The sequence below is a fragment of the Oncorhynchus keta genome, chromosome 26 (genome assembly GCF_023373465.1).
Source record: "Oncorhynchus keta strain PuntledgeMale-10-30-2019 chromosome 26, Oket_V2, whole genome shotgun sequence".
NCBI lineage: Eukaryota > Metazoa > Chordata > Actinopteri > Salmoniformes > Salmonidae > Oncorhynchus > Oncorhynchus keta.
In genome coordinates, this window is record NC_068446.1 from 28,149,959 (window position 1) to 28,177,140 (window position 27,182).

A 27,182-nucleotide genomic window follows, 5' to 3' on the forward strand; every position below is an offset into this window, starting at 1 on the left:
TTATCTAGTGTGAGGAGGTGGTGCTGATTTCACTATCAATTCTACCTTTGTTTCTGATGTATGATAATTATGATACACCAGCCAATAAATTCCTCCATTTATGGAACTTCTGCCAGTGATGCATGTCCTCCTATCATCTGATAAAGCATTTGTGCATACTGTGCATTCAGGGATGACCGCCTGTGTGTGTGTGTGTGTGTGTGTGTGTGTGTGTGTGTGTGTGTGTGTGTGTGTGTGTGTGTGTGTGTGTGTGTGTGTGTGTGTGTGTGTGTGTGTGTGTGCGTGTGCGTGTGCGTGTGTGTGTGTGTGCAGTGCGGCAGGAGAATGTTGATGACTGTAGGTAAATAAGCGACACGGGGGACTGAGCAGACAGAGCAGAGCATGCTGGGATCATGTAAAGTGCTGGTGGAAATTATTAACAACCTTGCCGTCCCAAAATAACCCCTGCCTGTTTTACTGTGCCTCATTTGCTGTGAATTGACCTTTTCAAAGCTGCTAGTGGTGAGCATGATTTGGGAAGAGGAGGTAGGGGGTGTTGTTTGATGAGAACTCCCTCAGTCCTCTCCCATTGCTGTCTAGCGCTCTCCTTCAGCGCAGACCGGAGTGTCTGGGAGACAAAGTGCGCCGTGTCCCCTTTGAGTGGTGAGAAACCTTTTTGATGATGATGATGATGCTGGCTGACAACTAGCCAAGTGCACATAGAGTGGACGACCCTGTGTGTGTTCAGCCCATTTCTGCTACCCTACTCTTCCCTCAGTAGTCTCTGTTCTACTGGCCCATTGTCTTCACACTAAAATGCTCAGCGCCTGCGTGCCTGTGCTCTGGCTCTGCTTATATAAACATTTACTTTATTAGACAAGGTCTCATAGACGCTGCTCTGCAAATTGCCCTTTTAAAAAAATCCTCCATTGTTGTTCATAGTGCTGCCCTGATGGAACATAATAGCTGGCTGTCACCTGCCTGTGCTCTGAGTGGAGGCTAATGATACAGGGATTAGCTAATGAGATGATGGAGGAGATGATATGGATGTCGTATGCCTGGGATTCCTCTACTCATACAGGAGGTCTTAGAAGCACTGATTCCGCAGCTCAGAACCGTGCATATGAGTATTCAGAATGAATACATTACCATATCATAAGACATCTGTAGTGTATTTTTTTTATGCTGCCCTGCAACATTATTCGAAGTACTGATAGGGCTGTTCCAACACTTTGTACCTGAGCACTTTGGCCAGGCACTCACAGTTAAAGGAGTGTTTGTGAGAGTGGTCCTGTGATTGTGTGGGATGCTGGACAGACAGTGGGTTACAGTATTTACCCTGGTCCTTAACCCACTCTGTCACAGCAGGGCTGCATTGTTCCAGGTCACGCACTTCCCCAGGCACTGAGCAGGGCTAGCCAGGGTCTGCCACTTCAATGAGCAGAACCCATTAGCTTTACACAAAAATCTTAATCAGAAATGTCCTTTCCTCATGCAATCAGAAGTGAGTAGTGGGGCTGGCAAATGGAAGTAGTGGTTTAGGTGAGGGGTGCGGTGTAGTTAAAGGTGTGTGTGTGTGTGTGTGTGTGTGTTAGTTAGCAACAGCTTTCATTCATCTCTATTCAAGTTTAAAGTTTTATTTGTCTCATGCACAAGTAGAGTGAAATTATTTACTTATTATAGGGGTGGCAGGTATAGCCTCAAAGTAAGAGAGTTGGGCCACTAACTGAAAGGTCACTGGTTTGAATCCCTGAGCCAGAAGTTGGCAAAATTGCAGTGGGGTTGCCAAAATAATAAAATACAAATATTTAGAGTACAGATTATTGTATGGGACAATATACAAATGTTTTTGAGAAAGCTTTAAAAAAAATGATGTACCGCGGTTGTGTTATTAGGGGTGTGGTGGGGTCACCAAAAATTCAGGTGAAAGAAATGGGTTCCCCGCTGAAAAAGTTTGAATACCAGCTAGGTTTCTACTAAGCTAACATATGGAATTGTTTTAAGATGGTCCTACCAAGGATCATTTAGCTATTTGATTTGGAATTTTAGGACTCCTATAGGTATCAACATTCTTGGGGGATAAAACATTGCATTTGGCCTTTAGCTATTAGCCCATAGAAACACACTGAATAACAGATTTATACATTAAAAAACATATATTTTTGTACTATAAGGGCACAAGGTGAGATTCAAATGCAGACACAGAAGGCAGATGGTTGAGCCCAGATATTTGTTATAGCAAAAGGGGTAGGCAAAAGGCAGGTCGGGTACAGGCAAGAGTTCATAAACCAGGTAAGAGTTCAAACGGTACAAGACGATAGGCAGGCAGTGGTCAGGCAGGCGGGCTCAGAGTCAGGACAGGCAAGGGTCAAAACAAGGAGGGCGAGAAAAGAGAGGCTGAAAAAAAGCAGGAGCTAAGACACAAAAACACTGGTTGACTTGATAAACAAGACGAACTGGCACAGAGAGACAGGAAACACAGGGATAAATACACTGGGGATAATAAGCGACACCTGGAGGGGGTGGAGACAATCACAAGGACAGGTGAAATAGATCCGGGCGTGACATGTACTAAGTCAAAATCAAGTATGTTTTGGTATATGAAATGATCTGTACACCTGACATGGAAATACCCCATTCACTTCCATACATTTTTCGACCCGGTACCAGGTTACCTTCAGACGAGTCCTGTGACAGTGGTGGGGTTCGTAGAGCAAAGCAGAGAACAACATCTTTCCATAGAGGGGTTTGTAGTGCATAGTTTGTCGTCTAAACCATTCGGATGTCTCAGACGTTTTCGTGAGAAGACCGATTTTTGGGATGTCTCCTGTTCTGACAAACAGAGCTGTAGCTCTGCCATCTTCCACTGCAAATGCAGAAAGCCGACATTAACGGATGCGGTGGATTGAGATACAGCCCATGCAAAAAACTGCTTGATCGTGCTAATGAGGGACTCAGACATTTACTCTAGGGTTAATCCCAATTACTCCAGCAGCGCTGGACAATGGTGACCCTGGGCATGATCCCACTCCAGGGGGAGTTGGGATATGCAAAAGACACATTTCCATTACACACTTGTGTGTAACAGAACAAATATAAGCACCCCCCAAATTATTATTATTATTATTATTAAGCCCTTCCCAACAATGCAGTATTCAATATAAGAGTGTGCTGTGCCCTTAATTGCAAAGAAGGACTTGTCATGGCACTTGAATGGCCTGATTTCCATACTGCTTGAGGAGTACTGTTCCTGCTCTGTCAAGTGGCCCAACAAACCAAACCACTCCGCAAAGGAAATGTACTGTACATTGTGTGGTTCGATAATGAGATCTACTGAGCTTACATTCTACTCAGGTCTTTACAGCTCACCTCTGTCACTGGGCTCGCAGAGTCCAGCTCTTTAAAAACACATTGTGTCTTCCCTCCCGGACACATGGCTGCTTACTGCGCAGAGCCGGGGTGAATTAGTTTATAGCCTTTGCTTTCACAGCGTTAACCAATGCCACATTCATCACTGGAGGAGAAACATACTGCAGACTGCAGAGCTGCAGCCTCTCTGAACCTTTTAATTTAACTTCTGTCCCCTTGTAAATGCAGAAGAGCATCTGCTGATGGCTCGGCCATCTCCTGCTGTAAGGAAAGGGCTGTAGAGAGCCCTCCAGCTTCGCTCTCGTTCTCAGCCTCGCCAAACATGGTGGTTGACAGGGCGTGAGTGTTTGCACTTTTCAATATAGTCCTTTATGAAGTGTTTCCACAGGCAAGAGACAAGAGACTCCACAGGCAAGAGACTCCCTGAGCACCGTCAGCAACGGTGCTCAGGGAGGAAGCCAGTGCCTATGGCCAGAATCTGTCTTTGCTACTACACTCGTAGAAAAAAATGGTTCCCAAGGGATTCTTCAGCTGTCACCATAAGAGAACCCTTTTCGGTTCCAGGTAGAACTCATTTGGGTTCCATGTAGAACCCAATAAGAACCCAACTGATGTGGCTGATAGCCAATCACCAGATCTGGTGGAGCTTTAGCCAACTCTATCGTTTCTTGGAATGAAAGAGGAGTTAACTGAAGCACAATCAGATCCGGCTATCAGGCTGATGTATTACTGATGTCCTCGCTCCAGTCACAGATTGTTTGGTCTCTGTGCAAACATGTGCATCAGTTCATTGCATTTGTGAAAATACAGAGAGGTAGCAAATAAGGTTGACAGAGAAAACGCATGATAAGAAAGCTATCAATGATTGCAATGTTATTATTTTCAAATGACTGTAGGAAAACATGGCCCTCGCAGGCCTGCTTGTACTTTCCCAGAGGCCTCAGCTGTCCTAATCAGCCTATCAGACTGCTCCTCTGGCCCAAATCTCTTCACTTACCAGACAGCGTGTTGCGCTGCCTCCCTGCAGCCCAGTACATTTGTTCCCTGACAGTTATGTGGACTGTGCTGAATGCAAATGAACATGTTGTGCTGTGGAAGGACTGAGTGATGTGAGAGACAGAATGAAACCCCAAGATTTGTGGCGGAGAGGCGTTACAGCATCTTGCAGCTTAGGGCGCTACTCTCCTCTGTCTCTCCATCACTCTATCATGCTATTTCTCTGTTTACTTAGTATGCTAACTTTGTCTCTGCTCATTCATTCTTGCCCTCCCCTCTCCTTGTCTTCTGCTCTCTCTTCCAGCGGTCCCTGGAAACATTGGAAATTCCATCTCTATGGAAAAAAATATATTGTTGTACCTGTCCCAAGAATCTCACAACCGTGCTTCTACACCTGCATTGCTTGCTGTTTGGGGTTTTAGGCTGGGTTTCTGTACAGCACTTTGAGATATCAGCTGATGTACGAAGGGCAATATAAATACATTTGATTTGATTTGATTTGAATCAAATTACCACAGACCTGTTGCTCTTACCTCTCTCTTGATTAAATCTCTTGAAAAGATCTTCAAGGCATACATAATCAACACCAGACACCTTCTTGACCCACTCCGATTTGCATACCGGTCAGAGAGAGGAACAGATGATGCCATCCTCTCGCTCTTACATCTGGTGAATATGCATTTGGAGGGCAGTAAAACCCATGTGCATATCATGTTCACATTTAACACAATCAATCCGTTGGTCCTCTCGGACAGACTGAGAGGAGACTTAATGCTATGCTTATCACATGGATCACCAACTTCCTAACTGATAGGTCTCAAAAGGTACGCGTTGGCAACACACTCTCTGAGATGTGCACTACTGCAGTTGGATCCCCACAGGGCTCTGTTCTTTCACCAGTACTATACATACTGTATACCAGTATGGAGCCGATTCCCAGGGCGCCACCTGATCAAATATGCTGACGACACACTGCTTTGGTCAGTCTTCTGGAAGGGGATGAGACGAAGCACGGACCGGCTCTGAATGACTTTACTGTCTGGTGTGAGTCATTCCATCTAAAATTAAATACATAAAAAACAAAGGACATGGTGATTGTCTTTGGAAGGGCTGGTCATTGACAACAAGTGTACTGACGCTATTTTTAAGAAATGCCAACAGAGACTGTTTTTCCTACGGAAACTGCACTTTTTTACTGTTGATCTAATCATCATGGTTCTCTTTAATAAATCGTTCATTAAGAGCATTCTGTCCTATTGCTTGACCTGCTGGATTGGGAATATCAAGGTTGCACAGAAAAATAGGTTGGGCAAGATAGTCAGGACTTGTGAGAAAATCATGGGGCAGCAACAGCATGAACTGTCATCTCTCTACCAGGGCAGAGCCCTCCAGAAGGAGAATAAGATAGCGGTTGACTCTCCCCATCCACTCCACCCTGAATTCCAGCTCCTTCCCGCTGGACACAGGTACAGACAACCTAAGGTTAAAAACAAAATAGGGCCAAGTACACTTTTATATTGAAATTCTGCAACTTAACAAATGTTAGAATAATTGCACTTAGCACTTGTAGTATGAAACTGCACTTACCCTGCTTATTTGCTTGTAAATAAAAATGTTTATATGCTGGGTAGCACTCAGCAGGGTAACAGAGGTGTGTGGGTGGCAGTAGGATGGATGGGGTCTGGTCTGTCGCTGCCAGTGTCCAAGGTGTGGGGAGATATGCCAGAGTGCCCGCCAACCCAGGCCAGGGAAATACACAGTGTTCAGGAACATTCTTCATAAACAGGTGTTATGGTTGGCAAGGCAGCTGTACATTTGTAATGTTAACTTAAGATCCTCGATCTCTCTCACTTTACTTGTGGTTTCCTGAGTATCGTGCCCTGAGGCTCAACAGCTCTGATTAAGGAAACAGAGTCGACCTGAAAGAACCTTGGAACAATGGAGTGTGGATGATATTAGTGGTGTACAGGATGGTGGCCCACCTTTTCCTGCTGCTAGTGTTCCTGTATGTGCACAGCCCAGGTCTGCTTTCTAAAGCTGTGTTTTAATGGGGTCATGACTGAAATCTCATGACTAAGAAGAAGTTTGTTTCCTGTTCCAGCAGCAGGAACACAACTCAACATTCCTCGTTCCTCTGCCTGCAGTGGCGCCAGTTCATTCCATGGGACTTGATCCCACTAGATTGCTGTCTGCTCCTCCAGATATCAGAAATATATTATTTCCATGTGTATCATCCTGTAAGGCAGAGAAGACCTCTATCTCACACCTTTCAAGAATACCGTGACCTCCTCTGGCTCCAGTCTGAAATTTCTCATGGAATGCTGTCTTCTGATAGGGCGGTTGAAGGGGGGAGGGGGTTGCTGAACTGTCATCCTGTTCTGGAGTTGTGGATAAACAGTGTCAGAGGATCTGTTTACTCTGCAGATCCCCCACTTCATGAAATGTCTTGGAGGAGAGGAGGAGATGTACTGTGTGGAGGGAGTGAGGAGAGGAGAGGAGAGGAGAGGAGAGGAGAGGAGAGGAGAGGAGAGGAGAGGAGAGGAGAGGAGAGGAGAGGAGAGGAGAGGAGAGGAGAGGAGAGAAACCAATATGCACTCAGTCTAATTTGACAAACAGCCCAGATGGACCAAGAATAGTGAGAATCCCCTAAAGTTTTCACATGATAACCCACAAGTCCAACAGGAAATTTAATCTAGACGTAGGCTAACCTGCACATTAGCGTTTAAATTGCCTGGCAATTGACTGGAGTAGTAGGATATTTAACAAAAAAATGTGTTTTCTCCTTTGTCCTCTCCAAGACCTTTCGGTTAGAAGGGAGAAGAGAGTATATTACCCAATAATGCCTGTTCCTTGATAAGATAAAGAGCTGTCCTGATGAATTTCCATGCTGCTGTGTGTGTGCTGCTTTGTCTCAGCAGAATCCCTTTTGATTCCTCTTGTCTCCTCTCCCTTACAGTCCACATTTGGCATCCAGCACTCTGTTTAAAAACCAGAATGCATTTGGACACTGTCTGTGGGCCAGAGGTATTCTAGCAGAGCAGAGGTTTGGTTGAATTTTAAAATGTTCAGTTATTTCAGGTCAGTAGCAACTCTAGCTACATTAACATAAAATAAATAATATAGAATAGATTTTACCACAGGACATACTTTGTAAAACTAGTGCAAAGTATTTGAAAAGTTGGCAACACTAGTGCAAGGCTCCCGAGTGGCGCAGGGGTCTAAGGCACCACATCTCAGTGCTAGAGGTGTCACTACAGACCCTGGGTTGATCCTGGGTTGCATCACAACTGTCTGTGATTGGGAGTCCCATAGGGTGGCGCACAACTGTTAGGGGAGAGATTGCCTGGGGTAGACCGATAATGTAAATAGGAATTTGTTCTTAACAGACTTGCCTACATAAATAAAGGTTCCATTTTTAAAAAAAGTTTCCATCTCCAGTTTAAAGGTCCAATGCAGTTGTTTTTATGTCAATATCAAATCATCAAGTACCTTACAGTGATTTGTTTTCAATTAAAATGCAAAAAAAGGCTTCTTAGTAAAGACCAATTTCTCAAGCAGTAACTTTTCTAGGACTGTCTGGGAGTGGTTTGAGTGGGGAGGGAACAATTAGTTGTTATTGCCCAACTACCTCATCCCCATAATGTTATTTTTTTGTGGTTGCTATTTTGCACCCCAGTATCTCTACCTGCAAATCATCATCTACACATTTATCACTCCAGTGTTAATGCTAAATTGTAATTATTTCACCATTATGGCCTATTTATTGCCTTACCTCCCTAATTTTACAACATTTGCACACACTGTACATATATTTTTCTATTGTGTTATTGTCTCTACGTTTGTTTATCCCATATGTAACTCTGTGCTGTTGTTTTTGTCGCACTTTGCTTTATCTTGGCACGGTCGCAGTTGTAAATGAGAACTTGTTTTCAACTGGCCTACCTGGTAAACTTCTGACCCACTGGAATTGTGATACAGTGAATTATAAGTGAAATAATCTGTCTGTAAACAATTGTTGGAAAAATGACTTGTGTCATGCATAAAGTAGATGTCCTAACCGACTTGCCGAAACTATGGTTTGTTGACAAGAAATTTGTGGAGTCGTTGAAAAACGAGTTTTAATGACTCCAACCGAAGTGTATGTAAATTTCCGACTTCAACTGTAACTATGGTAGCTATTGAAATGGAACAGTTTGGAGATTATGGGAAAATTATTAGGCCAAAAGGTAAGGACACAACAGTTCACCTGACACAAGACCGAATTCAAATCTAATTTTATTAGTCACATGCGCCGAGTACAACAACCTTACAGAGAAATACTTACTTACGAGCCCCTATCCAACAATGCAGTTTAAAAAAATAGAAGTCTCTTGGACCTAGACTTGGCGTTGCGGTAGTAGAGAGAACAGTCTATGACTGGGGTGGCTGGAGTCTTTGACAATTCTGACATCGCCTGGTATAGAGGTCCTGGATGGCAGGAAGCTTGGCCTCAGTGATGTACTGGGCCGTTCGCACTACCCTCTGTAGTGCCTTACAGTCAGAGGCCGAGCAGTTGCCATACCATGCAGTGATGCAACCAATCAGGATGCTCTTTATGGTGCAGCTGTAGAACCTTTTGAGGATCTGAGGACCCATGCCAAATCTTTTCAGTTTCCTGAGGGGGAATAGGTTTTGTCGTGCCCTCTTCATGACTGTCTTGGTGTGCTTGGACCATGTTAGTTTGTTGGTGATGTGGACACCAAGCTCAACCTGCTCCACTGCAGCCCCGTCGATGAGAATGGGGGCGTGCTCGGTCCTATTTTTCCTGTAGTCCATAATCATCTCCTTTGTCTTGATCACGTTGAGGGAGAGGTTGTTGTCGTCCTGGCACCACATGGCCTCTGACCTCCTCCATATGGGCTGTTTCGTCATTGTCAGTGATCAGGCTGTAACTATGTTGTGTCCTCAGCAAACTTAATGATGGTGTTGGAGTCGTGACTGGCCATGCAGTCATGAGTGAACAGGGAGTACAGGAGGGGGCTGAGCACGCACCCCTGAGGGGCCCCTGTGTTGAGGATCAGCGTGGTGGATGTGTTGTTACCTACCCTTATCACCTGGGGGCGGCCCATCAGGAAGTCCAGGATCCAGTTGCAAGGGGAGGTGTTTAGTCCCAGGGTCCTTAGCTTATTGATGAGCTTTGAGGGCGCTATGGTGTTGAATGCTGAGCTGTAGTCAATGAACAGCAATCTCACATAGGTGTTCCTTTTGTCCAGGTGTGAAAGGGCAGTGTGGAGTGCAATAGAGATTGCATCATCTGTGGATATTTTGCGGCGCTATACAAATTGGAGTGGGTCTAGTGTTTCTGGGATAATGGTGTTGATGTGAGCCACGACCAGCCTTTCAAAGCACGTCATGGCTACAAACGTGAGTGCTACGGGTCGGTAATCATTTAGGTAGGTTACCTTAGTGTTCTTGTTCACAGGCACTATGGGGGGTCTGCTTAAAACATGTTGGTATTAAAGACTCGGACAGGGATAGGTTGAAAATGTCAGTGAAGACACTTGTCAGTTGGTAAGCGCATGCTCACTGTACACGTCCCAGTAATCCATCTGGCCCTGCGTCCTTGTGAACGTTGACCTGCTTAAAGGTCTTACTGACATCGGCTGTGGAGAGCGTGATCACACAGTCTTCCGGAATAGCTGGTGCTCTCATGCATGTTTCAGTGCCATTTGCCTCGAAGCGAGCATAGAAGTAGTTTAGCTCATCTGGTACGCTGTGCTTCCCTTTGTAGTCTGTAATGGTTTGCAAGCCCTGCCACATCCGATGAGCTTCAGAGCCAGTGTAGTACGATTCAAGGTTTATTCCCCTCTGGTTGCACATTTAACATGCTGATAGAAATTTGGTAAAACGGATTTAAGTTTCCCTGCATTAAAGTCCCCAACTACTAGCGCAGCCTCTGGGTAAGCGTTTTCTTTTTTGCTTATGGCGGAATACAACTCATTCAATGCTGTCTTATTGCCAGCATCTGACTGTGGTGGTGTGTAAACAGCTACAAAAAATACCAATGAAAACGCTCTAGGTAGATAGTATGGTCTACAGCTTATCATGAGATACTCTACCTCAGGCGAGCAACAACTATTACACTATTGATTTTAAGTGCATTTTTCATTTACTGTACTTTTTGCTGGATTTGTTGATAATGAAATCTGAAAATACGCTGCATACATTCAGTAACATGATAAGAATATTCCTGGAAAATGTGGGGTAGGTGCAACATAAGACAAAATAATTACAAGGGTTTGAGTGAGAGGACTAACAGGTGTCTCCAAGTGGCCACACACCTCTCCAAAGTTTGTACAGTTTATAAGTGATTTCAATGCACTTTTATGACTCAAAGAAGAGTCTTTTAGTCTTGAGCATTATTAAAATGGTCATACCGACCTTGTGCCATACCGGGATATTCGGTAATACCGGCACTGAACACAAGGGGCGCTGAACACAGTGAGACAAACCCCACTGATACTCTGTAATCCGAAGTTTAGCATTGCTAACAAGTACATGTAAAATCCCATAGAAAATTATAAATAAATGCTACCGAGCACATTGCGAACATTTAGTTCAGTTTCTGACCTAAATGTCTTTATCTCCTATGTATTACACAAGTTGACTGCAGGTATTTACTTTAAAAGTAAGTACAAATATTGAAATGTATTAAAAACTTAAAAAAGAAATAATTTCAACAGTAAATGTTACCCCGGTATATAATATACCGCCCAAGACTAGAGTCTTCATGTCACGTTCTGACCCTAGTTCTTGTGTTATTTGTTTGTTTTAGTTGGTCAGGACGTGAGTTGGGTGGGCATTCTATGTTTTGTGTTTCTAGGTTGTTTTTCTGTGTTCGGCCTCGCTTCTAGGGAGTTTTTCCTAGCCACCGTGCTTCTACACCTGCATTGCTTGCTGTTTGGGGTTTTAGGCTGGGTTTCTGTACAGCACTTTGAGATATCAGCTGATGTACGAAGGGCTATATAAATAGATTTGATTTGATTTGATTAGTATGGTTCTTAATCAGAGGCAGGTGCCGTTAGTTGTCTCTGATTGCGAATCATACTTAGGTAGCCTGGGTTTCACTGTTGTTTTCTGGGTGATTGTTTCCGTGTCTGTGTTTGTTCGCCACACGGTACTGTTTCGGTTTTGTTCATGTTTATTGTTTTTGTATTAGTGTTCATGTTGAGTTTTCTCATATTAGAAACATGGACACTTACCACGCCGCATCTTGGTCCGATCCTTGCTACACCTCCTCAGAAGAGGAGGAGGAAAACCTTTACACTTCAACTATAAGGTGCTTTTCTGAGCTCTCCTAGCTGAGCCGTTGGGGAACTAGAGCAAGCACAGTTGTTCTGCTTGGAACGCAACCCTGCATCCCTATCATCACACAATTACTGTTGTTGTTTATGCAATCCAAAAACGGTCCATTATAAATTGCAATCTGGGTCAGGTGGGCATAATTTGAAAGTTTGTTCTATTGCCAACATGACTAGCTAAATTATAAAATCGATATTACAGTGTTAGGCTTTCACAACGCAATTTAGGGAAACAGATCATAATTTTGTTGCGCATAGAAAGGAGTCATTAGTGCATTCAGGTGTGTGTGCCGTGTCGAATTTCCTTCACAATAGACAAACAGGGTAATTCTGTTCAGAACTACCCAGGATGATTTTGTGAGCTGGTGAACTAATGATGAAGTAGGGAATGTTTTTCCTGATGAATGGACTCCACAGTGAGGGTGAGTGGTGTGGTGATGTGTGTGATGGTTCCGGATCTTAGTGACCGATTATCAAGAGTTTGAACCGGAAATGGAGAGGAGAGCGGGTATGAGGTGATGTTAAGAGAGGAGGCAAGGGTCTGGCCATTAAAGTTCCCCGTGACACCGGAATCCACTAGCACTGTAGAAACAGTACATGAGGGTTTGGCAGAAAGTGATGAAGATGGGATACTCACACCTGCCCCAGGAGGTGGAAGATCACGTGACCATCCCTCTGCTCTCGTGGATCCCGAGTTGGGACGTACCGGACACTACTGAATCTGGTGCTCCTCTTGACCACAATAGGGACAGAGCCCCAGCTGTTTCCATCTGCGTCACTCAGCCGCGGGGAGGCGTGTGACCCCTACCTCCATGGGTTCAGGCTCCGATGCGGTGTGGTCACTGAGGGAGAAAGAGGAGCGATGAGGGTACCGACGCTCCCGAAGTAGGTTATCCAGACTGATGGCCATTGCGATGAGTGCGTCCAAGAAGAGGTTGTCTCAACATGCCAGTTCCGTCTGGACCTCCTCACGCAGTCCTCTTCTGAATAGCTATGGAGTGCTGGCTCATTCCATCCCATGGATGCTGCTACTGTCCGGAAGGTGAGCACATACTCGGCAGCAGTTTACTCCTACCCCCCTCTCTGTCCTCCGGTGGATGATCGACGATACAGTACCACTGAACAGAGCCATGATTTCCTGCTGCTTCCATTTGTTGAAGCAGCAATCTCTAACGGAGATGCTGGGGGTCAAGAAGAAAATGCACTGAACATGGAATGATACAAAACAAGAGTAGCGTCTGTACAAGAAACACATAACTAATACTGCCTGGGGAATGAACCAAAGGGAGTGACAGATACAGGGGAGGTAATCATAGAAGTGATGGAGTCCAGGTGAGTCTCATAATGAGGCGCAGGTGCGTGCAACGATGGTGCCAGGTTTGCTTAATGATGGTTGTCACAGCCATTGATTAGTAAATTGGCGAAGGCCGGAGAGGGGAAGGGGGAGCAGGCATGACAGTATGACATCAAAGCTGTATTTATTGTAAACCTCTACGTACCATCTTTCAAAATATAGAGAGTCCTGCTAATTTACAGCATTTCCCTCACTCAGGCAACAAAACATTTGCAATCGTTTCCTGATTATTCGGAGGGATGGGGGTAACTTCTTGTTGCAAAAGGTGCTCAAGTTCAGAACGGCTGTCAGTCAAAACCCATACAGAGCTGTGAGGTGCAGAGCTCTGGTGTCATGTATAGCATGTCCAATTTAGGCATTTATCAGTGCCATTTTCAAGGCGTATATGGGTACGACTGTAAAGGGTTACTGTTCACATTCAATCCCAAAGTCAATGTAGAGTGGAGTTTTATCTGTGTGTCTCTCTCCCAGTGTGTTCTGGGTAGGAACTCTTTGAGCTGCTTCACATTGAGCTGAGTGTGATTGGCAGAGGCTCAGGTGCCCAGTGTGAGGGCTGTCAGGTTCAAGGCCAGCCTGCTGATCCTCCACTGCCTGGGGGGGCTTCTGTTTTATTCACTCTTCAACCCCACCCCTGCCGTGTCTCAGCTGTATGTGTGTGTGTGTGCGCGCGCGAAAGTAGAGTGAGACAAAGAGAGCGAGAGAAAGAGTAGAGCGAGAGATGAAGGAGATGGAGAGGAAAAAGTGAGAAGTGAGAGGTTTTCTACCTGATGTCAATGCTGTCAGTGCCAGAGGCAGAGAGGACAGACAGGTCTTTGATCTGCACTATGATGGGTCCCAATCCTCCTCCACCACAGCTCCACTGTCCCAGCTGCCCGCTCTATCGGAACCCGCAACACGTTCTCTCACTGAGACACTGCTAATCACTGGGTCCCATTGTCAGATCCAGGGGCACAGGAAGGCAGCCAGGCAGGCATACTGCTTTTGGGAGGCGGCAGTGGGTTAATGTGTTTTCCATGCCTCTCTCTCTCCCTCACTCCATCTCGCCTCGCACCCTTTCTCTCTTCTCCTCCTCCATCTCTCAGTGTCACCTCCGTGATATTAAGTGGAGAAAACAGGAGTTGTCACACTGCTTTCCCAGCTCATCTCTGTGCCTGCCATTGTTTACACTCCTAAAATAATGCAGGTGCACCACTCACTGAGAACAACCGCCATGGTCTGGTACGAGGGGTGGCAGGTGGAATCAGGGCCTGTAAATGGGGCTTTTGTCTTCCATTGTTGATCTTTGTCACTCACGGACAGAGTAGTTGAGAGTAGTTGAGAAATTCTGCATCTGAGATTCATTCAAATGATATTGAATGGCTCAGTTTGTACTGAAAGATTGTTTTCTTAAAAAAAAAACATCTGAACTCCATTGTAATAGTATGGTTGTACATTTGAAATAGATTCAGTATTTCATATATTTAAAGTTATGACACCAAAACATGTAATTGTTGGCTCATATTGGCACATATTTGCTATTGAATTTGTTTGCTCACCAAATTACTGGATTGTTGAAGACCAAATCCCATGCTACTCACACTAGTCTTTTTCAACCATCGCCAAGTGAGACTACTCATACACTGAGTGTAAAGCATTTTTACATTGGCAATTTAAAGTTAAGCCACCACAAAGTCCACTGTAACACATGGAGCAAATAGCCATTTGACACATATTTGCTGTTGAATTAAATTGGCATTTCAAATAGTTTGCTCACAAACTCACTGGATTATTGAAGACTAAGTCCCAAACCCATCTTAGACTCACTGAGTATGAAACAGTTTTACTATGGAATCGTTATATTAGATTTGAAAATAACATGTAATGCATGTAATCAGATCAAACCTTATTTGATTTTATATTTGAGCCAAATAATCCCATTGCATTGTAGGACCTCCTGAACCTGCATCAAGTTACACGCTTTAATGACGATTATGACAGCCATTTAAATGGTTGCAGCATTGTTAAATTAACTCTTAATTACACTATTGATTCAATTGCCATTTATTTCCCTTAAATCCAGCCAACCGAGTCATGTTAGTAGATAGTACATTTACTGTAGTAATCAGGCGAGAGCAAGCATTTAAATGGCCTGTTTACCACTGAGCCAGACTCTTGTATCAGCCTAAAACAATTGAAGTTACATTATAATTCAAAAAATTGTTTAGACAGCAGTCAGACGATTTACAGAAATGTCTCAATCCTCACCACACGACCTCCGGGCAATCACTGTATGGAGTGGCATGTGAAGGCAATGTGACAGAGCAAGATGAAGATTCCATCAGGGGTTATTCTCCCAATGTGGACACAGTGCTGGGAAGTCTGAGAGTGGAGATGGCACTGACTAGGACTGCATAATAGAAGGTCAAGTGAAGGGAGAGACTGATGGAGCCCTGTAACATACTGTAGTCTACTTGCACATTTGTATTCCTCTAACACTCCCAGGCCGATGGACAAGTTAGCACTTTCTGCTCCGCTTGGGCTGTGAAAGAAGGGGGATGAGCGGATAGCTTCTTCTTTTCTCCAGGTTGTATCTGTCTTGTATGAGGTGCAAACTTTGAGCTGAAACCCCTGCAAAGCCCTTGATTATAGGTCTGTATTGTGGAGCAGCAGATTACTCTCCCTGCCTCTGCCTCGCCTCTCTGGGGAGACTGACAGAGAGACTGGGGCTACATGGGGCTGAGGGTTCCTGGCTTGGAGAGAGACAGAGATGCCTCCAACTCCTGGGGACACAGGGATTGGCGGAGTGAAGAGGGTCTGGAGTGAAAACAGGCAGGGAGAATAGAGGGGCTCAATGCCAGAATGGTGGGCAGGAGGATTGCGGTTAGAATGGGGACAGGGCAGGGGGGGTCAAAGGAACTGGGGGATGTGGATATGAAGAGACATCCAGGGTTGGAAAAGGCATTGTGCTATATTTTAGTATTTAGTATTTGTTAGGATCCCCCTTCCTGGGGCGCAAACAGGAATACAACAATTACATCACTACACAAAAATAGCCTACATCATAAATAGCTGTGTTGCTTCAGCATTGTGCTTGTAATGCCAGGGTAGTGGGTTTGATTCCTGGGACCACCCATACATGAAATGTATGCACACATGACTAAGTCGCTTTGGATATAAGTGTCTGCTAAGTGACATATGTTAGGCATCGTTCCTCTACTATTACAAATGTTTCTTATAGGTCAGGATGAAGGAAGATCTCTAAGAGATGGACAGGGCTGGGATGGAGCCAGTGGCAGGGCTAGCTTTTGAGGGTGTTGTGGTCAAGGTTCCTCTCTGCGTTTGCTGGATACAGGGGTCAATGAGACTCCTCTGGCTGAGGGGAAGAAATAATGGAGCCTGCCTGGGCCTCACACACATGCCTATAATCACACCCACACACACAGAGACCGTACCCAAGTATTCTGCCTATTTCTCTTTTCTCTTTGTGACACACCACCATCTTCAATTGAAAGTTCAAGTAATGGAAAGAAGAGAGAGAAACATCTCAGGGGAGGAAGCCCTTAGGAGACGAAGCCATAACGAGAGGAAGCCCTCGAGGAGAGAGCTAATATACCACTATCCCACTATCTAGTTTCACCTCTTGTCAGATGAAGCCTTTTCTGCGCTCTCTCTTTCTCGCCACCACTCCTTCCCTCCCTCTTTGACTATATCTCTTTTGGTCTGCCTTTCTCTCCTTTCCCCCATTCCAGGGCTCTCTCTTTCTTTCCCGCTCTTTCTTTCGCTCCTTGGCACATGCCTATCCAGGCACTCACAAACAGACGATTTGGCCTCATCCTCGTAACATGTAATTGCCAACGCAGGAACAATGCATCCAGCAGCAGGAACAGTTTTCTTCTCTCAGTTCCATGGTTCTACCTCTGCCACGCCAGATACCGGCGCCAGGGGAGAGGAGCCCTTCCCTTCTTAAACAGAACGTAGTTTACCTCACTTTGAGGCTCTGTACAAAGTAAGCCAGGGCAAAGCTGGATGTGAAACATTAGACCCCTAGGAATGATTCACAGAAATCTGGGGCCAAATAGGAACAACATATATTTCAAAGGTGATGTCATTGAAACTGAGCTGTTTTCTCCCTACTATGGGCCGAAGGAGAGTAACCTGATATATGGTGCTCATAACGGGAATTGTGTGAAGATGACATGGCTGAACCAAAGCCCTCGGAGAGCATGTCCTTGGTATTGATTAGCATTTGATCCTAGCCACTCGCCCCTCTTGCTCTACACGCTCCTCTCTCCACTGTCCCCCCAGGCACCACTGTGACCTTCCCTGGCTGTCTGCCTTCTACCCTGTCCCCTAGTCCCCTATGCCCCTCAACCCTTTTAGACTCTTCTCTCCACTAGTAACACGAGTGATGGGGTTACGGGATGGTGTGTGAGTTAAGTAGAGAGTGAGAGAAGAAGAAAGGAAGAGAGAGAGAAAGGGTATTTCGCTTTGGGCATCAGGCAGAAAACAAATTCCTGAATGGGTCCATTATCAGAGGGGAGGAGAGAGAGAGAGAGATGGGTGGTGAAGATGAGGCATTGAATGGATGTGAATAGATACAGGGAGGAAGGGATGGATAGATCTGACAATCTGCTTAACCAGTGTAGTACTTGTGCATCTGGCTCTCCATTCTCTCTGCTCAGCCCTGCAGTACTGTGCCTGTAAGAGTCATTTATGTGGCTAGTCTATCCAATTGTGGTCTCTGTCTTATGCCATTGTTGTGTACCACATCCTGCTATTTGTTTCCACACAATACCTCTCTGTCATGGTCACTGACCAGGTATGGTTGAATTTCATAACAGCTAGAATTCCTTTTCTATTTACCTCCCACATCCCCCTGTCTCTGTCGCTCTCTGTCACTCTCTCTGTCACTCTCTCTCTCTCTCTCTCTCTCTCTCTCTCTCTCTCTCTCTCTCTCTCTCTCTCTCTCTCTCTCTCTCTCTCAATTCAATTCAATTCAATTCAATTCAATTCAATTCAATTCAAGGGGCTTTATTGGCATGGGAAACATGTGTTAACATTGCCAAAACAAGTAAGGTAGATAATATACAAAAGTGAAATAAACAATACAAATTAACAGTAAACATTACACATACAGAAATTTCTAAACAATAAAGACATTACAAATGTCATATTATATATATATATATATATATATATATACAGTGTTGTAACGATGTACAAATGGTTAAAGAACACAATGGAAAATAAATAAGCATAAATATGGGTTGTATTTACAATGGTGTTTGTTCTTCACTGGTTGCCCTTTTCTTGTGGCAACAGGTCACAAATCTTGCTGCTGTGATTGCACACTGTGGAATTTCTCCCAGTAGATATGGGAGTTTATCAAAATTGGATTTGTTTTCGAATTCTTTGTGGATCTGTGTAATCTGAGGGAAATATGTATCTCTAATATGGTCATACGTTGGACAGGAGGTTAGGAAGTGCATCTCAGTTTCCACCTCATTTTGTGGGCAGTGTGCACAAAGCCACTAGGTACTATCTGTTTAAAGGTCAAATAGCATTCTAGTTTGCTCTGCTTTTTTTGTTCTTTCCAATGTGTCAAGTAATTATCTTTTTGTTTTCTCATGATTTGGTTGGGTCTAATTGTGTTGCTGTCCTGGGGCTCTGTGGGGTGGGTTTGTGTTTGTGAACAGAGCCCCAGGACCAGCTTGCTTTGGGGACTATTCTCCAGGCTCATCTCTTTGTAGGTTATGGCTTCGTTATGGAAGGTTTTGGAATCACCTCCTTTTACATGGTTGTAGAATTTAACGGCTCTTTTCTGGATTTTGATATTTAGTGGGTATCAGCCTTATTCAGCTCTGCATGCATTATTTGGTGTTCTACGTTGTACACAGAGGATATTTTCGCAGAATTCTGCATGCAGATTCTCAATTTGGTGTTTGTCCCATTTTGTGAATTCTTTGTTGGTGAGCGCACCCCAGACCTCCGTAAAGGACAACCGTAAAGGACAATGGGCTCTATGACTGATTCAAGTATTTTTAGCCAGATCCTAATTGGTATGTTGAAATTTATGTTCCTTTTGATGGCATAGAATGCCCTTCTTGCCTTGTCTCTCAGATCGTTCACAGCTTTGTGGAAGTTACCTGTGGCGCTGATGTTTAGGCCAAGGTATGTATAGTTTTTTGTGTGCTCTAGGGCAATGGTGTCTAGATGGAATTTGTATTTGTGGTCCTGGCGACTGGATCTTTTTTGGAACACCATTATTCTGGCAGAATCTATGCAGAAGATCTAGGTGCTGCTGTAGGCTCTCCTTGTTTGGTGACAGAATCACCAGATAATCAGCAAACAGTAGACATTTGACTTCAGATTCTAGTAGGGTGAGGCCGGGTGCTGCAGACTTTTCTAGTGCCCGCACCAATTCGTTGATATATATGTTGAAGAGGGTGGGACTTAAGCTGCATCCCTGTCTCACCCCACGGCCATGTGGGAAGAAATGTGTCTGTTTTTTTGCCAATTCTAACCGCACACTTGTTGTTTGTGTACATGGATTTTATAATGTCGTGTGTTTTACCCCCAACACCACTTTCCATCAATTTGTATAGCAGACCCTCATGCCAAATTGAGTCGAAGGCTTTTTTGAAATCAACAAAGCATGAGAAGACTTTGACTTTGTTTTGGTTTGTTTGGTTGTCAATTAGGGTGTGCAGGGTGAATACATGTTGTACAGTAATTTGGTAAAAAGCCAATTTGAAATTTGCTCAGTAAATTGTTTTCATTGAGGAAATGTATGAGTCTGCTGTTAATGATAATGCAGAGGATTTTCCCAAGGTTGATGTTGACGCATATCCCACGGTAGTTATTGGGGTCAAATTTGTCTCCACTTTTGTGGATTGGGGTGATCAGTCCTTGGTTCCAAATTTTGGGGAAGATGCCAGAGCTAAGGATGATGTTAAAGAGTTTTAGTATAGCCAATTGGAATTTGTTGTCTGTATATTTGATCATTTCATTAAGGATACCATCAACACCACATTAGAGTCTATGGATTCTTCAATTACATTGAGCTGATTTCTGACGTGCTGTTCCTTCTTTTTCCGTAGTGTATTTTTGTATTGTTTTAGTGATTCACCATAGTGAAGGCGTAGACTCAGGTTTTCCGGGTCTCTATGTTTTTGGTTGGACAGGTTTCTCAATTTCTTTCTTAGAATTTTGCATTCTTCATCAAACCATTGTCATTGCTGTTCATTTTCTTCGGTTTTCTTTTTGAGACTTTGAGATTTGATAGGGAAGCTGAGAAGTCAAATATACTGTTAATATCTCAATACTTTGTCATATACCCTTTGTTGGCAATGACAGAGGTCAAATGTTTTCTGTAAGTCTTCACAAGGTTTTCACACACTGTTGCTGGTATTTTGGCCCATTCCTCCATGCAGATCTCCTCTAGAGCAGTGATGTTGTGGGGCTGTTGCTTGGCAACATGGACATTCAACTCCCTCCAAAGATTTTCTATGGGGTTGAGATCTGGAGACTGGCAAGGCCACTCCAGGAGCTTGAAATGCTTCTTACGAAGCCACTCCTTCGTTGCCCGGGTGGTGTGTTTGGGATCATTGTCATGCTGAAAGACCCAGCCACGTTTCATCTTCAATGCCCTTGCTGATGGAAGGAGGTTTTCACTCAAAATCTCACGATACATGGCCCCATTCATTCTTTCCTTTACACGGATCAGTCGTCCTGGTCCCTTTGCAGAAAAACAGCCCCAAAGCATGATGTTTCCACCCCCATGCTTCACAGTAGGTATGGTGTTCTTTGGATGCAACTCAGCATTCTTTGTCCTCCAAACACGACGAGTTGAGTTTTTACCAAAAAGTTATATTTTGGTTTCATCTGACAATATGACATTCTCCCAATCTTCTTCTGGATCATCCAAATGCTCTCTAGCAAACTTCAGACGGGCCTGGACATGTACTGGCTTAAGCAGGGGGACACGTCTGACACTGCAGGATTTGAGTCCCTGGCGGCATAGTGTGTTACTGGTGGTAGGCTTTGTTACTTTGGTCCCAGCTCTCTGCAGGTCATTCACTAGGTCCCCCCGTGTGGTTCTGGGATTTTTGTTCACCGTTCTTGTGATCATTTTGACCCCACGGGGTGAGATCATAGTGGAGTTTGGAGTGTGACTGTTTGAGGTTGTGGACAGGTGTCTTTTATACTGATAACAAGTTCAAACAGGTGCCATTAATACAGGTAATGAGTGGAGGACAGAGGAGCCTCTTAAAGAAGAAATTACAGGTCTGTGAGAGCCAGAAATCTTGCTTGTTTGTAGGTGACCAAATACTTATTTTCCACCATAATTTGCAAATAAATTCATTAAAAATCCTACAATGTGATTTTCTGGATTTTTTTTTCTCATTTTGTCTGTCATAGTTGAAGTGTACCTATGATGCAAACAAAGGCAGATGACTTCAGGCCTTGGATATTCCAGGATGATATAGTGAAGGCTTTGTGTTTCATAAAGGGTCCGATGTTGTTGGTCGTGTGGGTTGGCCTCAGGCCAGTAAGTGTGAGCAGAGCCTGCTGAGCATCTGGTACATGCCATTGGCTTGGTGCTAGTGTAAGAGTGGGGGTTGGGCCTGTTTGCCCGCTCACTGCCTGGGCATATGTGTGACTTCCATGTTGAGGCCCACTTTGCGGGGGTGGGGTGCATGGGGTGGGCAGGAGAGGCATAGGTCTGATCTGAGGGGGGCTAAATGGGGTGTGGGCATGGTTGACATGGGGGGGTGTTGATTGGTTGGGGTAGGGGTGTGGATGTGGCTGGGGGTGCTGTGGTCTCGATGTAAGTCTCCTTGGCGTGGGTCCTCTATGTGTAGGTCCAGGGAGGGTTCCCGCAGGTCTGGGAGAGTGTCTTGCTGGTCTGGGTGGGGGGTCCATTGATCTGTTGCTCCTGTGTGAAGTGTTGGGGATACGTTTGAGAGCGATGTCCTTTCGACTCCGGGCAAAGGTGGGCACTGCTGCCTTGTAGAGGTGGACCTGGTCATAGGGGCTGTTCAAGTCCTGGGTGGAGTGGTGGACCAGGAAAACATTTGGTTTTGAGGCACAGTCACGGGAAATACTTGCGTTTACCCGCTGTATTGAGGCAGAGTGGAAGTATTTTCTTGGTAGCAGGGCGGAGATAACCACTTGTGCATTGGGGAAAGTAGAAGAAGCTTTTTCAATCACTCCCTTCAGTGCTGTGGCCACCCTTTCCTGCTGTGCTCTCAGGTAGTTTGTGCCTGTGTGTATTATTATGTGGCTGGGTGAACCTAGTTGGTCCTCAGACAGAAGGTCTAGGGTGCGCTGGGTGTTTGGACACCAGAGCTTAGACATACTGTGTTTGGGAAAAAGGTATTTTATATATTTCCCATTTGAGTCATAAGGAGAACAATCTGTGTCTTGTGTATGTCCTCAGTGGGTGTGTGGGGTTGTCAGAAGGGCTATCAGGGTGGCTGACAGAGGGGGTGCTCAGAGGGCTCAGAGAGCCCCTGGGCCTGGGGTTCTTCATTTGTCTGTTCTGCTGTGATGTCGAGGATATGGTTAGGGTCTGTGGTGGACTGTTCTGCTGTGGTGTCGAGACTTTTGTCGGGTGCTGAGGTGGGCTGTTCTGCTGGCTTCTCTGTCTGTCTCTCTCTGTCTCTCCCTGTCTCTCTCTGACTCTCCCTGTCTCTCTCTGACTCTCTCTGTCTCTCCCTGTCTCTCTCTGTCTCTCCCTGTCTCTCCCTGTCTCTCCCTGTCTCTCTCTGTCTCTCTCTGTCTCTCCCTGTCTCTCTCTGACTCTCTCTGTCTCTCCCTGTCTCTCTCTGTCTCTCCCTGTCTCTCCCTGTCTCTCTCTGTCTCTCTCTGTCTCTCTCTGTCTCTCCCTGTCTCTCTCTGTCTCTCCCTATCTCTCTCTGTCTTTCTCTGTCTCTCCCTGTCTCACGCTGTCTCTCTCTGTCTCTCTCTGTCTCTCCCTATCTCTCCCTGTATCTCCCTATCTCTCCCTGTATCTCTCCGTCTCTCCCCGTCTCTCTCTGTCTCCCCCTGTCTCTCTCTGTCTCTCTCTGTCTCTCCCTGTCTCTCCACGTCTCTCTCCTTCTCTCCCTGTCTCTCTCTGTCCCTCCCTGTCTCTGTCTCTCTCTGTCTCTCCCTGTCCCTGTCTCTCTCTGTCCCTCTCTGTTTCTCCCTGTCTCTCCCTGTCTCTCTCTCTCCCTCTTACTGTTAAGTCATGTTTTATAGTTCTATTTGCTGACTGAGGGACCTGAAACTGGGTGCCTATCTTCTTGCTGTAATAGAATTGCTCTTTCCAACACGGCTAACAGTTTCCACGGTAACAGAGACAGGGGAGAAATAGGCTGTGAATGCAATGGTGTGGTGAAGACAGTTTTATCGTTGGGATGTTTTAGGCCTTTTCTGATACAGCATAACACCATCATAGAGTTCTGGAAATGGAACTTCTGCTATCATAATTGCCTGTTTGCATTTATATAATTGCTTTTCATAGACATATGCTATCTTTCCCACTAACATAAACCTAACAGTTATGGTGAATCGTCTCATTTTCTCTGCTCTGCAGGTACGATCTATCGGCCATTGTAGGAGATAACCCTGATTGGTATCTGTAACGAGTGAGGATGAGGTGCCTTGCAGGGAAGAGACTCCATGACATTTTCCTAATCACTTCATCTCATCTTCTTTTATGACCTCAGGAAGTCATTCTCTGGTGGGGCTTCAGCTGCAGCTCTGCAGATCTTTTCTCTTCATGTAGTATTGGACATTTTGCCAGACAGAGTAGAGACAGACCATAATATAATATTACTTTCTGGCAGGCTGCTCATCTTATGTGCATGCTCTCAATGAGGATTTGCGTAAAGCAAAGACATCAACTCTCATTCATCCAGACAGTTAAAAGTTTCCATAACAAGAGTTTTCCATATTGATGTTTGCATGTGTGATTTTCAAAAGATAGACACATTTAAGCCACAGTGTAAGATGGAATTGTGTGGGGAGGATAAGTTCTGATGGATAAATCATCAGTGCCATTGGAGGAGCATTTATTTCTGAACACTATAATGTGGTAAAGGGATAGTGTAACCCTAAGGTAGCTTCTATACTTCTACCTAGCTTCTACGCTTCTATACTTCTACCTAGCTTCTATGCTTCTACCTAGCTTCTACGCTTCTACCTAGCTTCTACGCTTCTACCTAGCTTCTATACTTCTGCCTAGCTTCTACGCTTCTACCTAGCTTCTATACTTCTACCTAGCTTCTATGCTTCTACCTAGCTTCTATACTTCTACCTAGCTTCTATATGCTTCTACTTCTACCTAGCTTCTATACTTCTACCTAGCTTATATGCTTCTACCTAGCTTCTACGCTTCTACCTAGCTTCTACGCTTCTACCTAGCTTCTACGCTTCTACGCTTCTACCTAGCTTCTACACTTCTACCTAGCTTCTACACTTCTACCTCGCTTCTACACTTCTACCTAGCTTCTACGCTTCTACACTTCTGCCTAGCTTCTACACTTCTACATTTCTACCTAGCTCCATGTGATGTTTGAAAGGGGTACTGGGATTGGGAGCGGGGCTATATTTAGGCTGACCTGATTGGCCATGTGCACAGGGATGCCGGGCAAGAGACAGGTGCAGATCAGACATCATGGAAGAACACAAGAGCCCCACAGGCAGATAATGGAGCCCATCAGACAGCCCAGGCCCCAGCCCCTCGCTATATTTAGCCCACAGTCAGCGAGGGGGCAGAGTGGGTAGGGCCATGGAGCAGGGCTGGGGGGCTCCAGTAAAAACAGGGGGCTTGCTGGAGACTGTTCCACTGTTAGACTGAGTCTCCTGGGTTTCAAGGCCTATTGCCTCTCTGCTGTTGACTCAGTGCGCGTGTTACTGTGTTTGCTCAGGCTGGAGCCATGTGAATGTTTTTTTGTTGCCCAGAAGTAGTCTCAACTGAAAGCAAATACGTTTGATGTATGTCTCTGGCACAGAGCGGTCTATTATATCCCTGTATCTCTTGTTTGGTGTGGACACTGGCAGTGCGGCCTGCGGCTGAGTGACGCATACTACAGGAAGAACCATCAGTGGTATCAGCCTGGTTGTTTTAGAAGGGAACAGACACACTGTGACACCAGGCAGAAGGTCTTCATAGTGGCTGGTATCTCTGTGCCAGTCCCTAGCACCCAGTCGTAGAGAGCACAGCTCACCGTGGCAGTATAAGCAGGGAAATCAGATAGCTCCTGATTACTCTAACATATTGGCCCCGGTCTAATGAACTGTTAGAGCCGGCTCCGGTTGCATGGGGGATTTCAATGTTCAATCTGTTTTCCATTTCACAGCATAAGGTCTCCATTTTATAGGTTTTGGGGGGGAAATTAGTTTTTCATACTCATTCAGGGTTGATTTGTTAATTTTCCATTTCAATGTTCTGCCACGCACTGAAGAATGAGTGAGTTGGGGTGGTGTCATAAAAAACCCCACTTTATCTACCAACCACTGCCTGTAGCCTGTAGATTGGTACAAAGTAATCATTTCCCTGAGTAATATACATTAAGTATTGCAGAACGACACCCACAATAACAGAATTAGTTATTTTGAAAAACACATTTTTAAGTTTAATCAAAACTAGTATAGGGGTTTTGATTCATGTTTTGTATACACTGTGTTATGTTTATTGTTGCTATAGTACCAGACTTATAGGCACGGATCGGATTAACTGTCGACCTTTAGCTAACTCTAACTCGTAAATGTTCTACCTGTTAGTTCACGCTCGCCCAACCAGCCCCAGCCTGCTCCAGCCCCACAGGGATCCCTCCATTTGCAACATTAGAGAGTAATTTGAGATCATGTGACGGGTCTGTGTGTTTCATATTTTTATTTGACTGGCACAATGCATCCTGGGTAGGGAACGAGAGGGTGCGTTGAGATGATGGGGGTGAGGGAGGCCCAGGGCGAGGAGAGAGGGAAGGTGGAAGAGAGATGGTGGGAGAATAAAGAGAAGACAACAGCCAAGCAGAGAGATGTGCAGAGAGATGTGCAGAGGAGATGAACATAGGAGATGTGCAGGGAGATGTGCAGGGAGATGTGCAGGGAGATGTGCAGAGGAGATGTGCAGGGAGATGTGCAGATGTGCGAGATGTGCAGGGAGATGTGCAGAGAGATATGCAGAGGAGGTGTGCAGGGAGATGTGCAGGGAGATGAACATAGGAGATGTGCAGAGGAGATGTGCAGAGGAGATGAACATAGGAGATGTGCAGAGGAGGTGTGCAGAGGAGGTGTGCAGAGGAGGTGTGCAGAGGAGGTGTGCAGAGGAGTTGAACATAGGAGGTGTGCAGAGGAGGTGTGCAGAGGAGATGAAAATAGGAAATGTGCAGAGGAGGTGTGCAGAGGAGGTGTGCAGAGGAGATGAACATAGGAGATGTGCAGAGGAGGTGTGCAGAGGAGGTGTGCAGAGGAGGTGTGCAGAGGAGATGAACATAGGAGATGTGCAGAGGAGGTGTGCAGAGGAGGTGAACATAGGAGATGTGCAGAGGAGGTGTGCAGAGGAGGTGTGCAGAGGAGATGAACATAGGAGATGTGCAGAGGAGGTGTGCAGAGGAGGTGTGCAGAGGAGATGAACATAGGAGATGTGCAGAGGAGATGTGCAGAGGAGGTGTGCAGAGGAGGTGTGCAGAGGAGATGAACATAGGAGATGTGCAGAGGAGGTGTGCAGGGAGGTGAAGATGCAGATGTGAGGTGTGCAGAGGAGATGAAAATAGGAGATGTGCAGAGGAGGTGTGCAGAGGAGATGAACATAGGAGATGTGCAGAGGAGGTGTGCAGAGGAGATGAACATAGGAGATGTGCAGAGGAGGTGTGCAGAGGAGATGAACATAGGAGATGTGCAGAGGAGGTGTGCAGAGGAGGTGTGCAGAGGAGATGAACATAGGAGATGTGCAGAGGAGGTGTGCAGAGGATGAACATAGTGTGCAGAGGAGGTGAACAGGGAGATGTGCAGAGGACACATTCAAAGGAGAACAGAGGAGACATGCAGAGGAGATGTGCAAAGGACACATGCAGAGGAGATGTGCAGGGAGATGTGCAGAGGACACATTCAAAGGAGACGTGAGGAGACATGCAGAGGAGATGAAAGGACACATGCAGAAGAGATGTGCA

General features: G+C 45.3%; 1 protein-coding gene and 1 long non-coding RNA gene across 7 annotated transcripts in view; both read left to right on the plus strand.

Annotated features, from left to right (window-relative positions):
- The window catches only part of LOC118359206 (semaphorin-6B-like), a 150,629-nt gene that overhangs the window by 19,850 nt on the left and 103,597 nt on the right, over positions 1 to 27,182 (plus strand). The gene's annotated exons all lie outside the window — the stretch shown is intronic.
- On the plus strand, positions 26,500 to 26,889 carry LOC127912031 (uncharacterized). 2 transcript variants are annotated; one of them, XR_008080185.1, is made up of 3 exons: positions 26,500 to 26,563; positions 26,629 to 26,680; positions 26,855 to 26,889. It is a non-coding gene; the product is annotated as an uncharacterized LOC127912031 (long non-coding RNA). The 2 variants fall into 2 exon arrangements; XR_008080184.1 differs by lacking the exon at positions 26,855 to 26,889 and adding an exon at positions 26,816 to 26,850.